The following is a 15,642-nucleotide window of genomic DNA, read 5'->3' on the forward strand; positions in this document are numbered from 1 at the left end:
CTATCTGAACTAGCTACTGTCACTTCCACAATATCCTATTGCCACCAATCTCGTCTATTCAATGTGATATGGGATTATGCAAAATTACAAATACCAGAAGTGAAAATCATTGAGGTCCATTTTGAAAGCTACCCACACAATACAGTTTGTATGTTTTAGGAGGGAACAAAAATGAGAAGCATGTGTTAAATCTTCCATCTTAATCTAAAAACCCAGAAAATTATTTGGAAATCTTTGAATTTTTTGTTAAAAATAAAGAAAAATCAAAATAAGAGCTGATATTTTGAGATGCCATCTAGAAGTTATTAAATAAAAGTATTTTTATTATAAATACCACATTAAGATATATTGCTCCTACACTCAAAAATATGCAAATCAGGGGTGCCTGGGTGGTTTGGTCAGTTAAGCATCTGCCTTCAGCTCAGGTCATGATCCTAAGGGCCTGGGATGGTGCCCTGAGTCAGGCTCCCTGCTCCTGCTCAGCCTCAGTCAGGCTCCCTGCTTCTTCCTCTGCCTCTCCCACTGGTTTGTGTTCTCTTTCTCTCACAAATAATTAAATCTAAAAAAAAAAAACCACACACACACAAATGCAAATCAAAATAAAATACCATGACATAAAAGAATGACATCATATTGATAAATTATGACACATTTTTAGGCTTAAATTTCTGCTGTAAGCATGAGAATTAAGGCTTTGTTAAGTTACTACAAGGGAGAATATATTACAAAATGAAAAAGAAGTTCAAGATTCAAAAACATTTTTGGAAAGCATTAATTCTGCTTCAACTTCAACATGTCATGTTAAAAATCCTTTAAGTTTTAGTTGCTCTGAGTACTTGAGATACAGTGATTCTACACAGTCATTCAACAATTATTATTACATTTAATTTTAACTGTTGGGACTATAAATTGCATGGGTTAGCCATTCACAAATACTCATTGCCCCTCCCTGAAGGAGAATCATGCACCACTCTCCTACTGAACAGAGGCATGACCATGTGACTTATTCTGGCCAGTAAAACATAAGCTTTAAAAGGCTTTAAAAACCAGAACATGGTTCCTGCTTCTATTCAAGCCTATGTTGAGAGGGAGTCAGGTCTGTTGGGTCTGAAATAACAATGAATAAAGTCTCTCACTAACCTGTTAATGGATATGTAGCTTGAGCAAAAAAGCAACTTTACTGCTTTAAGCTGTGGAGATTTTCAGCTTATTGTTACAGTATAACCTAGCCTTAGCATGATTGATATCTTACACAAATAAATTTATTTTCCATTCTAGGACGGATATCAAAACCATGAATTCCACATTTAGATGGTACTGCATGAGTTAAATGTTCACAAATGTCCAACACATCTCCACAAAGCTCACAGAAATTTTCTTTCTGTGGCATAGGGCAAAGCTTCCTTACCAATGTGTCCTCAAATAAAGTGTCTCTGAGTTCTCAGGGCACCTAAGAAAACCCAGGAGAATTCTGAGATGATGGGCAGGTCACTACCAGATGCAAGCCGCCTCATCTGGTGCTTTGCAGAGGACAGACAGTAGCCACAAATGCTGCTCTGTGGTTATTTGTCAACTGGGAAGTATGTAAGGCCTGGAAATCTACTTCATCAGATCAGTGTACAATGCACTACTGCCCCTCAGGGTAGGCAGGCCCAGGGAACTACTGCAAGAGTTTGCTTTAGGTACTCCAAATGCAACACATGCAATACAGGGAGCAGCAGCCGCTACTAGGAGTGGGAAAGCACAAAGTCTCCTTGTGAGCAAGGTTCCAAGTAATGAGCTGATAGCTCTATATTCACAGGGAACAGATATTTCTTCCCACTTGCCAGTGCTATGCCTTTTTTTTTTTTAATTTATTATTTTTTATGATAGTCACACACACAGAGAGAGAGAGAGAGAGGCAGAGACATAGGCAGAGAGAGAAGCAGGCTCCATGCACCGGGAGCCCGACGTGGGATTCGATCCCGGGTCTCCAGGATCGCGCCCTGGGCCAAAGGCAAGCGCTAAACCGCTGCGCCACCCAGGGATCCCTGCTATGCCTTTTTAATGGCGTAAAGACTAGCTCTAACATGACTGCTCAAACAATACTTATGCTTTCTGAAAATAAGAGCTTTGTCATTTTATGTCATCTTGGAGTTTATCATAAGAAATTCTTTACTTTTTCTATAAGAAGAGCTATGAGATTCTTTAAAAATAATTCCAATTGTTATAAATTATTGAATAGTTGTACAACAAAAATGGTTTGTTTTTATTATCTATTCATCCAAACAAAATTTCAGTGGGAACTCAATCTGAAGAAAGCATCATCTAAAAGTCTAGATGGAGGAGGACGCCTGGGTGACTCAGCGGTTTCGCGCCTGCCTTCAGCCAGGGCGTGATCCTGGAGACCCAGGATCAAGTCCCACATCAGGCTCCCTGCATGGAGCCTGTTTCTCTCTCTCTCTCTCTCTCTCTCTCTCTCTCTGCTTATGTCTCTGCCTCTCTTTCTGTATCTCTCATGAATAATTAATAAAATCTTTTTTAAAAATAAAAATAAAATAAAAGTCTGGATTGAGAATTGTATATTCTTATTTCATGAACAAACGTGTAATTTAAAAACTTCTGTTCAGGGAAGCAAGCACAATTTTCTCATTAGAAACCCTGAAAAGATTTTGAAGTTTCACACATGTTCAGCATTTCATATCTTTCCTAATACTTTATATTGTTTTATTTATCCTAATCATATACAACAAAGAAAATGTAACACATTTTTTCCACCGAGCTCTACATAAGCGCTGTTAAGTCTCTTCTCCGTTTGAAGGCAACAAGATGCTCTGGTCTTTTATGTTTGTAATGCAGAAGTCAAATGGCAGAAAAGCACTAGCCTAGGAGTGCTGACCTAGAACAAGAATGCCTAGTCAAAATCTGGTCAACCTGCTACCTGTTGAAAGCTCTTGAGCAATTCACCTGATCTCTCAGTTTCCTCATCTGTGAAATAGGGACAAGAGTGCATAGCTCACTGTGTTATTGTAAAGATTAAATACTTTATGTGCAGTGCTTAGAACAGTTGCCAGAACAGCAGAAACACTCAGATATAAACATGCTGGTGTTCTTATACTATGATTACTAACTGAAGTATGTCTTGGGGTCCTAGCGGCACAGGAAAACTGACACAAGCTATTTAAAAATTTGGCTAAGCATATCTCACTCCGTCGCAAAAAGTGTTTGAGAGTTAAATCAACATCTAGCCCTTCTCAAAGTTAAGACTTTAATCTACAAAATGAAAAAAAGTTTTTAGGCCCTGAGAAGTAGTGGTCAAGCAGTCAGCCACTGAAGAGAGTGAAACACCTAAAGATTATACCTAACAAACTGCAGAGGGAAACACCAATCTATCTGAAACCCAAGAATCACAGAAGGGACTATGTCTTAAACAATGGGCACAAAGCAGATAGATAATAAACAATTCCTGAATGAAAATAATAAAAGAGAATGATAATGTGAAAAGAAAGCATTAGAACAAATAGCGTTAACTGACAAACAGTGAAAAGACAAAAAAATTTTCTGAGGCAGCTACGGAGGATACATCTCAGCAACCTGTGTTAAAATACTTTAACTCAAGAAAGAGTAGACAGAAAGAGGGAAAACCTCACCTATAATGATCCCTTGTTTGTTCAGGGGCAGGGGTCTGAAACAGAACAGAATAGCAGCTACCACTTGCACCATACCTAGTAGCTGAAGGGGTAAGGAAATGGGACAACTGGAAGGGTTCCAGCATCTGTGCTACATGCCATACTTTATAAAAGCAGGGAGGGCATCTGGGCAACTCGGTTGCTTAAGCATCCAACACTCTTGGTTTTGGCTCAAGTCATGATTTCATGGATCCTGGGATGGAGTCGCACAAAGAGCTCCATGCTTAGTGTGGAATCTGCTTGAAAGATTCTCTCTTGCCCCTCCCCCAACTTGCATGCAGATGTGCAGACACTCTATAAAATAAATAAATCTTTTTAAAAAATGTAATAACTAACACATCACCTACCTCAATAGCCAGGAAAAAAAAAATCTATGCAGCATGTCAAAAGGTATACTAACCAGTATTTCAGAAGTGGAGTGGGAGGGTAAATTTTAAATGAAAAAAGGAAATAAAAATATAAAAATAATCCCAAATTTGTAAGTATGTGTATTATTCCCATACATACCAAAAAGAAGGAAATTCACGGGACTATGCATTATACTTACTTCCTTTTCTGGAGTTTTTCACTCTTTCCCCAAATATTCTATAATGATCATTTTTCTTCTATAAGAAAAAAATTTCATTTTGAAAAGTGAAAAAGGTTATCTATACCTAAATTCAAAAAGGTAAACATAATGTACTCAAAGCAATATTGATTTTTTTGCCCTGTGTCAAAACCTCTACTGGCAGCTACTGGTTAGATTGCCATAGAGATGCTCTGGTCCTTCCTGTTAGTGATGCAGAAGACAAAGACAGAGAACAACTGTCAAAGACTACTCATTGGCATGCTTTTAAGAGAATATAACCTTCATTAACAAATTTTTCAGAATTTGCAAAAAGATAGTCATGTTACATAATCCAGGGATTTATCTAAAACTTTTCTTTTATAAACCTTGGAAAGGTTAGATAAATAGGCAGACCATGGAAAACATCAGGCTTTTTAAAGACCCTAATTTCAAGAATGGTTAGGGCTAATATTCCTCCAGAACACTATTCCCTTGGTCTTGTGTCCTAAACTTCTGCATCTCCATCTCTAGTCATAGCTAAGAGATATTAGGGTAAGTAGGTTCAAAAGTGCTCTTCTCTCCCCCCCCCCCCATACTATTTTCCTTTTCTGTCTCACATGATCTTTAAAATCCAAATACTCAAATGCTCAGAAGTTTATATGAGCTTAAGTGATATGGACACAAAGCAAAAACTACATAGCTGACACCTTGTAAGCTATCAGCATTGGGCAGTCTATGAATGTGGTGGTTAGAGCTATAAATAAAATTTACATATTATTAAGATACTATACAAATCAGGATTTTAGTCCAGAAATATAATGATTACTCTGTACATTTCCCCACTTCCTCTCGAGTATCCTTTTAATAATAACTTAGAGGGATCCCTGGGTGGCGCAGCGGTTTGGCGCCTGCCTTTGGCCCAGGGCGCGATCCTGGAGACCCGGGATCGAATCCCACGTCGGGCTCCCGGTGCATGGAGCCTGCTTCTCCCTCTGCCTGTGTCTCTGCCTCTCTCTCTCTCTCTGTGTGACTATCATAAATAAATAAAAAATTAAAAAAAAAATAAAAATAAAACTTTAGTGATGATTGGGTGAAAAATAAATTCAAAATCGTTTATAAAAAAAAATAATAAAAAAAAAAATAAAAATAACTTAGAGGTAAGGTGCCTGGCTGGCTTAGTCGGTGAAATGTGCGACCCTTGATCTTGGGTTTTAGGTTTGAGCTCCATGTTGGGTGTAGAGATTACTGAAAAATAAAATCTTAAAAAAAAAAAAACTTAAAGACTAGAAATTAAGAAAACAATTCCATTTATAATTGCATCAAAAAGAATATCAAGGAATAAACTTAACCAAGCAGTTGAAAAGACGTGTATACTAACAACTATAACACAATGATTAAAGAAATCGAGGAAGACACAAATAAATGGAAAGATACTTTGCATCATGGACTGGAAAAATTAATATTGTTAAAATGTCGATACTACCCAAAGCAATCCACAGATTCAATGCAATCCCTATACAAAATTACAATGACATTTTTCACAGAACTAGAACAAATAACTCTAAAATTTGTATAGACCCACAGAAGACAGTGAATAGTCAAAGCATCTTGAGAAAGAACAAAGCTGGAGGTATCATGCTTCTGATTTCAAACCATATTACAAAGCTATAATAATCAAAACAGTATGGACTGAGATAAAAACAGACACATAAACCAACAGAATAGAATAGAGCCCAGAAAACCCACACATAGTTAAATAACTTGCAACAAAGGAGAAAAAGATATACAATGAGAAAAGGACATTCCCTTCAACAAATGGTGCTGGGAAAACTGGCCAGCCATATGCAAAACAATGAAACTGGACCACCATGCTATACTATAAACAAAAATAAACAAAATAAACATCTAAATGTGAGACCAAAAATGATTAAACTCATAAGAAAACACAGGCGGTAAGCTACTTAACATCATTCTTGGTGGTAGTTTTGGATCTCTTTCTAAAGACAAGGGCAACAAAAGCAAAAATAAACAGGACTACATCAAATTAACAAGCTTTTGCACAGTAAAGGAAATCATCATCAAACAAAAAGGTAACCTACTGATTAGAAGAAGAGATCTGCAAATCATATATCTGATAAGCAGCTACTATCCAAAATATACAAAGAACTCATATAGTTCAGTGACAAAAAAAAATTCCAATTAAAAAATGGTTAGAGGATCTGAATGACACTTTTCCAAAGACATACAGATGGCAACAGGCACATGAAAAGGTGCTCAACATCACAAATCATCAGGGAAATGCAAATCAAAACCATAATAAGATGATATCCAGGGGCACCTGGGTGGTTCAGTAGTTGAGCATCTGCCTTTGGCTCAGGTTGTGATCCCAGGTTTCTGAGATGGAGTTCTGCATCAGTCTCCCCATGGGGGAGCCTGCTTCTCCCTCTGCCTATGTCTCTGCCCCTCTCTCTCTCTCTCTCTCCTCCCCCTGCCTATGTCTCTCTCTCTCTCTCTCTCTCTCTCTCTCTCATGAATAAATAAATAAAATCTTAAAAAAAAAAGAGAGAGATTTTATTGGGGATCCCTGGGTGCTCAGCGGTTTAGCGCCTGCCTTTGGCTCAGGGCGCGATCCTGGAGTCCTGGGATCGAGTCCCATGTCGGGCTCCTGGCATGGAGCCTGCTTCTCCCTCGTCCTGTGTCTCTGCCTCTCTCTCTCTCTCTCTCTCTGTCTGTCATAAAAAAAAAAAAAAAAAAGATTTTTTTATTCACTTGAGGCACACAGAGAGAGAGAGGGAGAGTTAGTGAGAGGGGACATAAGCAGGGGTTGAGAGGGAGAAGCAGGCTTCCCACTGAGTATGGAGCCCAACGTGAGGCTCGATCCCAGGACTCTGAACTCATGACCTGAGCCGAAGGCAGAAGCCTAACCCACTGAGCCACTCCAGTGCCACTAAATAAATAACATCTTTTTAAAAATGTTATCTCACACCTGTCAGAATGCTCACTATCAAAAATGACAAGAAATAACAAGTGATGGAGAGGTTGTGCGATAAAGGGAATCCTTTTGCACTGCTGGTGGGAATGTAAATTGAGGTAGCCACTTTAAAAAAACATATGGAGGTCTTCAAAAAATTAAAAATACAACTACTACACAATCTGGCAATTCCACTGATCGGTATTTATCCAAAGAAAACAAAAACACTAATTTGCACCCCTATGTTCACTGTAGCATTATTTATAATAGCCAAGATAAGGAAACAATCTAAGTGTCCACTGATGTTTGAATAAATTAAGAAAATGTGATATATATACATAACGGAATACTACTCAGCCACATAAAAGGAAACCTTGCCATGTGACAAGGTTTGTGACAACATGGATGGACTTTGAGGATATTATGCTAAGTGAAATAATCCACAAAAAAAAACCAAAGATAAACACCATTATGTGAAATCTAAAAAGCAAAACAAAAGAATGAATAAAACTCATAGATACAGAGAACAGACTGGCAATTATCAGAAGGGAAAGGGGTTGAAGGATAGGTGAAAACAGTAAAAGGGATCAATTGTATGATGACAAATTAACTAGACTCAGTATGATGATCACTTTTTAGTAAAGGAAAATATAAAATTATTATGTTACACACCTGAAACTAATATGTTATAGACCAATTTCACCTCAATTAAAAAATAAAAATAGCAGGGTGCCTGGGTGGCCGAGTTGGTTAAGCGTCTCCCCTCAGCTCAGCTCAGGTCAGGTCCTAGGATGGAGCCCCGCATCAGGCTCCCTGCTCAGAGGAGAGCCGGCTCTCCCTCTGCCACTCACCTTGCTTGTATGGTCACTCGCTCTCTCAAGTAAATAAATAAAATCTTTTAAAAATAACAAAATTTTTAAAATAGCCTATAAGCTAATTTAAATAGTTGAAGACAAAAGAAAATTTCCAAGATAATTTAAAAACAACTGTTTCAGGGGCTCCTGTGTGGCTCAGTCAGTTAAGCATCCAACTCTTGGTTTCAGTTAAGGTCATGATCTCAAGGTCGTGGATGGAGCCCAGTGTCAGGCTCCATGCACAGTGGGGAGTATGCTGGAGATTTTCTCTCTCCCTCTTCCTCTGCTCCTCCCCCCGCCACCACTTGTGTTCTTTCTCTAAAAAAATTTAAAATTTTTTAAAAATGTAAAAGCAACCTGTTTTGCAGGTCAAAATGCTTAAGAAACACATAAGTTTACAAATGTAATGTAGATGGTTCATAACATAGAAGTACAATATTCTAGAATTTCTTAGTAACTACCACCATTAATTCCTCTATGCTTGAGATCGCAGCAATATCAAATTATAGTGAAGCCCATTTTAACATATATTCAACACTCAAAAAGCCAATTATTTATTTGACTTATTAAATATTATAGTGTATGTTAGGGCATCCTATAGCCCTATCCTTCCTCAGATGTTATACTATAGCAAAATAAACTACTTAAAATTTCCTAAACACATATTTAGTTTTACTTGTTCATATCTTCTGTTGTCTTTGCCTAAAATGCCCTCCCTCTCACTCATTTAAAACTTCTATTCATTGCCTTCAAAATCCTGCTCAAGGGCTAGCATCCCCAGGAAGCTTTCTGTGACCTCCCCTTCAAATTAATCTTTCCTTTCTCTGTAATAATTCTTTAGTTTTAAATGTATTAAGTGGATTCTATTAAAATTATCTCTTTACTCTTGTGCCTAGCCACCTACAACCATGATTTCAACATCCTGAAAGTCAATCTCTAACAAAACCACAGGATTGGGCACAGAAAAGATAAATTTATTGAATTTTTAAAAAATATATTCCCCAAGTACATAGCTATCTATTCATTGAAATATATACTGTAAAGTAGAATGCACAGCAAAAGAAAATGCAAAGTGTACCATAGATAATCCCTAACTCCCATAATGCAAATGTGAATTAACAATGATTATTAGCAGTTCCAATTTGTTTCATTAGAAGTGCCATTCTACTAAGTGACCATCACAACTAACTTTGTTGAGGAAACAGATTTGCTCAAGAAACATAACTGGTTTTAAAGTGTTGATTAAAAAGAATTAAGGTATATCAGGTACTTAAGTAAACTCTAAAAATGAACAGCCTAAGCTGTAAACAGCAAGACTTCTAAATGGCTGGTACTCTTGGGCTCTCCTACCAAGGTTCTGAGGACCACTGCCACTATGACCTCATCCTTCCAGACTATGACCTCTTAAGGGTCAAGAAAAATGGTAGCAGTGTCCATACCTCAGTCAAGAACAACTAGATACATTCCTTTAATAAAATGATAGTCATCTTCCGTTAACATCAACCAGTTTAGCCTGAACAAAATAAGAAATTAATACAACATAGGTATAATTAGTGTGGTCTCCTTGAAATGTAACTTAGATTTAAAAAGACAGATTGGGGGGGATCCCTGGGTGGCGCAGCGGTTTGGCGCCTGCCTTTGGCCCAGGGCGCGATCCTGGAGACCCGGGATCGAATCCCACGTCGGGCTCCCGGTGCATGGAGGCTGCTTCTCCCTCTGCCTGTGTCTCTGCCTCTCTCTCTCTCTCTCTGCGACTATCATAAATAAATAAAAAATTTTAATAAAAAAAATAAATAAAAAATAAAAAGACAGATTGGGGATGCCTGGGTGGCCCAGCGGTTAAGTGTCTGCCTTTGGCTCAAGGCATGATCCTGGAGTCCCGGGATCAAGTCGTCCCGCATTGGGCTCCCTGCAAGGAGCCTGCTTCTGCATCTGCCTGTGTCTCTCCCTCTCTCTCTCTTTCTCTCTCTCTCATGAATAAATAAAACCTCAAAAAATAAAAAATAAAATAAAAATAAAAGGACGACTGAACATTAAATGAAATGACACTGAGTATCAGTTATTTAGTACCTGGTGAAATTTTAACAAATATTTCATGTTCTGTTACTCAAGTAACACAACTAAACAATATCTTTCATATTGGCTTCTTAAAAAGTTCACAACCAGCACCTGCCAAGTGCTTACCAAAACCTTGCTCCCAACACACTTGCTGTGAACCACATACATTTAATGGGTATGTCCTAAATGCCATTTTTTTTTTCATAGTTAGGTACTGCTTCCCTAATGCAATCTGCACCTAATTTCTGGGGACTGAAAAATCGAAGCAAAATGTACTAGCAGGTACTGAGTGAGGAGCTAAAGGAATCTCCCATGGATAAAACACCTGTATTTTCATTTGCCCCAATGTTCTTCTGGTCAACTTCCCAGATCTTGCTTAGTCCACAGAATGAAGCTGCTAGATTGGTATCTTACAAGTTAAGTTTGTTGTAACCATTCATGACAATTAAGAATAACTCTCAGGGAGGGATGCGTGGGTGGCTCAGTGGTTGAGCATCTATCTGCCTTCCGCTCAGGTGCTCAGGTCGTGATCCTGGGGTGCCTGGATGGAGTCCCGCATGGGGCTCCCCGCAGGGAGCCTGCTTCTCCCTCTGCCTGTGTCTCTGCCTCTCAAGAATCAATAAATAAAAATCTTTAAAAAAAAAAAAAAAGATTCTATCTCTCACTAATTAGGATTTGACTAATACCAAGTATAGTTTCAAACCTGTTGAGAAACAAAATCACTATTTCCACTGATTAAGTATCTTTAATTTTTCAATTTCCCATAAACTTTCTCTGCTACTCTTACAGGTGCAAGACAAATTGATTAAGCTGATGATTCCGGTTACAATCACAAGCGCTGTTACTACTCGAAGGAACAGGCAATCCTGAACGATTTAAGACAAAATTTCACTGGCTTCTCAGTAAAGGAGAGATGATCTTTCATCAGCGCCTTGCGTGAAAGCCACAGCACCCACTCAGCCGTAAAATCTAAGGTGAGAATGAAAAATCTAAAAGCTGGAGAGAAAAAGACAATTTAATGAGCCACCACTTTTGTCATTCCTGTTCAGTGTCAACTAAGCACCCTAAAAACGGGAGATGTGACTGCTGCTGCAAAGAATAACGGCAAGAAACAGAATTCAAAACCCTGCTCGTCTACTTTCCAACTGCTAGCGGGGAGGAGGAGCACTTTATTCAAAAAGTAAACCACCGTACCTCGTTCCCGAACGAAAGCCAAATCTCACCCATAGGCTGTCAACCGATGCTCCAAAACTTACTCGCACAAAGTACGCTGAGAAAGAAATGGGGCTGGGCGAGACCTAACTCGGGCACAGACGCGGCTTCCAAACCTGGAAGGGAGGAAACGGCGAGTCGGGTCGCGGCTCCAGAAATTTCCGAGCGCCCGGCTCAGGCTCCGGCTCCGGCTGCGGGCGAGCGAGCGCGGGGCCCGCCGCGGGGAGGGGGCGGCGGCACCTGTCACTCGCGGCCCCGCCGCCCCGGAGCCCCCGGGCCCGCGCCCGCGCCCCGCGAGGTCTCGGGCGGCTCGGCCACGGCCCGGGCGCCGGGGCCTGAGGAGGCGCGGGTCGCCGCCGGCCGCCCCGAGCGCGGCGCCGCGGCCCTTCCCGAGGAGCGGCCCTCCCGCGCCCTGTGCCCGGCGGCCCCGGCCGAGTCCCCAACCGCCGCGCCCGAGGCGCACGCAGCGGCGCGGCCGAGGCGCCACCCCCGCCCCGGGGGCGCCGGCGCTGCCCCCCACGAGGCGGGCCCGCCCTCCGCGTACTCACCGGGCCTCCCCGGCCGCCGGCTCGGCCCTCCGCTCCCTCCTCCCCCCGCCGCCGCCGCCGCCGCCGCTCCCGCGGCTCCCGGGGCGGCCGCGCTGGGCGTTGGGACTAGGCTGGGTCAAGGGGCGGGGGCGAGGGCGGGGGCGGGGGCGGGGGCGGGCTCGCGCGGCGGGGCTCGCGCCGCGGGCCAGCGGGCGGGCGCCGGGCACTAACGGGCCCCGCGAGCGGGCGCCGGGCTGGGCGGGCGGAGCGGCCCGCGGCGGGGAGCGCGGCGGCAGCTGCGGGGAGGGGCGGGGAGCGCGCGGCTGCGAGCCGAGGGCGGGAGGGAAGTCCCGGCGGAGGGGGCGGCGTGAGAGCCGCGGGGCGGGCCGGGGGCGGGGCCAGGCGCGCCCGCCGCCGCGCGCCGGGGTTTGTTTATTTTCCCGGTTGGTTGCGGCGCTGGCGCGTGGGGAGAGGTTCGCCGGTGACGTGAGCGCCCCGGGCCGGGGGAGAGGATCAGAACCACCTGCCGGAGAAGGGGAGCTACGGGGGCCGGGCAGGGTCCAAACGGCTCGCGTAGGCGGCGGCGCCGCGGTCCTCGGGGTTACCGGGAAGGGAAGGGCTTTCCCTGGGCGTGTGCGAGGAGGAGGCCTCCCGGGAGAATAGGGCTCCAGGCCGCTCCCCCCCGGCTCGGCGGCCTCACCTGCGTGGCGGAGAGCAGTGCGCGGGTGATGGGGAGGAAGAGGGCCGGGGGACCTCCCATTCGCGGAGTAGGGACGGTCCTGCAGATCGGGATTTCAGTCGCAAGCCTGCATCAGCTCCCCGTAAGGAGAATAACCAACGGGGCTCAGTTCCCTGGAGAGTTCTGACCCTTGGTGCTCCGTCAGGTAGTAGGATTCCCACGTACCGGCCAAGTAACTCGCCCAAAGCCCCACAGCCAGTAAGCGTCCGAGCCGGAACCCAGCTGTGACTGACTTCGGGTTCTGTACCGCTTACCGTTGATCACGGTGCCGCCCTAAGTCACTTTGATGTGACTGATGGTAGACCCATAAGCTCCCATGGGTAACGTCTGCAGGGTTACGGACGATAAGGATGTTATCCTTAAGAGAGTAACGAATAAAATAAAGATAAAACAGTTGTAATAAAAGACAGACCATGATAGGTGTCGTCTGAAAAACACAGAGTATTGAAGATCAAAAAACTGCTTCTATCTGTCTGGGGGATCAGGAAAGAAAGGCAGCCTGGAGGAGGAGGCATTTGGGATTAACTCTGAAGGAGAAAGGGAGGATTTTTACAGCAAGAAGGGATAGCATGAGAACATACATGAAGATCAATCAGTGAAAGTCATGGTCAGGAAAAAGTAAACGGTTAAATTCCAGAGCATGTTGAGAAGTGGCAGAGACAAAGGGGAATGGGGCCCTAGGCCAAGTGGGAGAACTTGTATTTAACACGGTACTTTGAGTTTTCGTGGTTTAAAAGTTTTTTGGGGGAAGAAAAAAAAAAAGCCTATGAATGGATACGAAAATCAGAGGTGGGAAAACCACCAGATAGGCCAGGTGAAAGGTAAGGATGAGTCTGGACTAAAGATAGGGGCAGGAAGGTGATGTGGAAGCAGAATCTACAAAATTTGGGGATTGATTAATTGGTTTTACAGGAAGAAGGGATAACATGAGAACATATAGAAAGGTGGATGCAGAAAAAATGGAGGTTCTAAGTGTGTAGGTAATTATAGAAGAGACAAGTAGGAACTGCTTGAGACATCAGTTTAGATTTGGAAATTTTAAGAATTTGAAAGATTGTTGGGTCGGCCAAATAGATGTGGATATTAAGTTAGAAATAAAAACTTTGAAATATAGGAAAGAGGGGCGAACTAGAAAAGAGATTCGTAAGTTAGCTGCCCAGTGGTGATATCACTGTGAGGGAAAAGAAGAAAACAAAGGGCAGAATCTTGGAGAACATCTTCTTAGAACTTTGCTACTCAAAAGTGTGGCCAATGGCCCAGCAGCACTGGCATCACCAGGAGGTTAGAAAGGTAGAATCTCTGCGCCCTTGCCCTCAAACATGCTAAATCAGCATCCTCAATTTAACAAGAACCCTAAGTGATTTGTATCACATCACATTTCGAGAAACTCTGACCTAGTTAAGAGAAGCCAGCAAATAAAGAAGGAATCTCACCTAGATGAGAGAAACCAGCAAAGAAAGAGGGAAAAGTGAGAGGAGAACCAGGGTAATGCAAAAATCACCAAAGCAAGGTAAATTGGAGTTTCACAAAAGCGGAGACAAGAAGGAGTGTTTATTGATACTAATATCACCAAGCTTAAAGGGCACAAAGAAAGAAAATGTGTTTGAATTTGTAATTGGGTGGTATGATCATATGACCATGTTGTTCTAATTGAAAGCTTGGAAACTACTTTGTGATGGGAAGAGCCTAGAAATATAATCTACCCCTTCCAACCCCACCCCACCCCCACATATATGGGACATATGGAAGTAGGCTTGTGGATTTGATAGAAATTCTTTCCTAGTTGCTTCTATTTTCTGAGTGAACTAAGGAGCAAGATCATTTTGGCAGACTGCTAATTGTCCATTACAATCTCTTCTCCCCTTCTTCCTGGGCACACAGACTGTTTCTCTCAGCTTTTCTCCCAGTTAGTATAGTCAAGTATTAAGTTATTGCTAATGGAATGTGAGCAGAAATGATGTCTACCCCTGCCAGGCCAGAGTGTCTCCATGCATTTTTCCTTTCTGCCAGCTGAATTATGCAGATGACTACAAGCCCCTGGGGTTGACAGAACCACATGAAGGAAGGTGCTCGAATGGAGAGCTGCCCACTGACCTGGAAAACCCACTGTCAATTATTATGTGAGCAAGATATAAATTTCTCAAGTTAGAGCTTTAACGTTTTGGGGTCTGTTTAGCCTACTCTAGCTAATGTAGTCAATAACTGAAGAGGAGCTTGGGAGAGAGGGGAGAGAGAAGGCAAGGTGAAAAAGCAGTTTGACTGTGGAAGACAGATTGACTAGGGAAGCATAGTAAGGTTTTCAGGTACTATTAAGGGCCTACCTGAGAGAGTGGTCATGAACTTATAGTCAGACCAGTCAACATGGCTGGGGCCCATATTTTTCCTCTAGCCATATTCCATTGCTTAAATGCAAACACTGAATAGGCAGTTTGGGATTAACCAGGACTGAGATTTGGCCAGGCAAATAGGATGAGGAGTGACAGGCAAAGTGGCTGAGGGTAGAAGCAAAGGAGGCACCATAATTTCAGAAGACGTAAGACGTAAGGCTATGGGAAAGATGGGGAACAGTGCAAAAATGGTAGGGTGAATAGATAGATTGGTATTTCTGATCAGGTTGAAGAATAGTTGGATTTTTGGTACTACAGAGAATAATCTGAAAGTTGGAAGCTTGAAATTAAAATGAGAGGTGGGGCTGTAGTTAGTAATGCCAAGGTCTACACCTTGAAATGATCATGGGAGTGGGTTACTGAGAAAGCAGAGGGTACAAGATCGTTTAAAGAGAGCTGGTCAAGGAATTGAGAATATTTGAAATATATTATATATATATGTATTTATATATATATTTATATATTTATTTATTTATGTTTATATATGTATTTATATATATTTATATATTTATTTATATATATTTTATATATATATATATATGTATTTATCTCATGAAGAATTACCAAAGGACTATTAATAATGTTGGAGTAGTGAACAGCCTTGGAAAGAGTGATAATGAGCCTGGTACTAACATCTTCAAAGAATGAGGGGTTGAATTCTCTGAATTAGGGTGTTTAA

General features: G+C 42.2%; 1 protein-coding gene across 2 annotated transcripts in view; it reads right to left on the reverse strand.

Moving 5' to 3' along the window:
• The window catches only part of GKAP1 (G kinase anchoring protein 1), a 70,725-nt gene extending 58,724 nt beyond the window's left edge, over nt 1-12,001 (reverse strand). For both annotated transcript variants that reach the window (XM_072763046.1, XM_072763038.1), the window contains exons 1-2: nt 11,859-12,001; nt 11,293-11,426 (exon numbers count right to left, since the gene is read on the reverse strand). The gene's annotated coding sequence lies outside the window, so the exon portion shown is untranslated. The remainder of the gene's footprint in view (nt 1-11,292; nt 11,427-11,858) is intronic.
• Between the last annotated feature and the right edge of the window lie 3,641 nt (nt 12,002-15,642).

The sequence above is a fragment of the Vulpes vulpes genome, chromosome 1, assembly GCF_048418805.1.
Source record: "Vulpes vulpes isolate BD-2025 chromosome 1, VulVul3, whole genome shotgun sequence".
In the NCBI taxonomy this organism is placed as follows: domain Eukaryota; kingdom Metazoa; phylum Chordata; class Mammalia; order Carnivora; family Canidae; genus Vulpes; species Vulpes vulpes.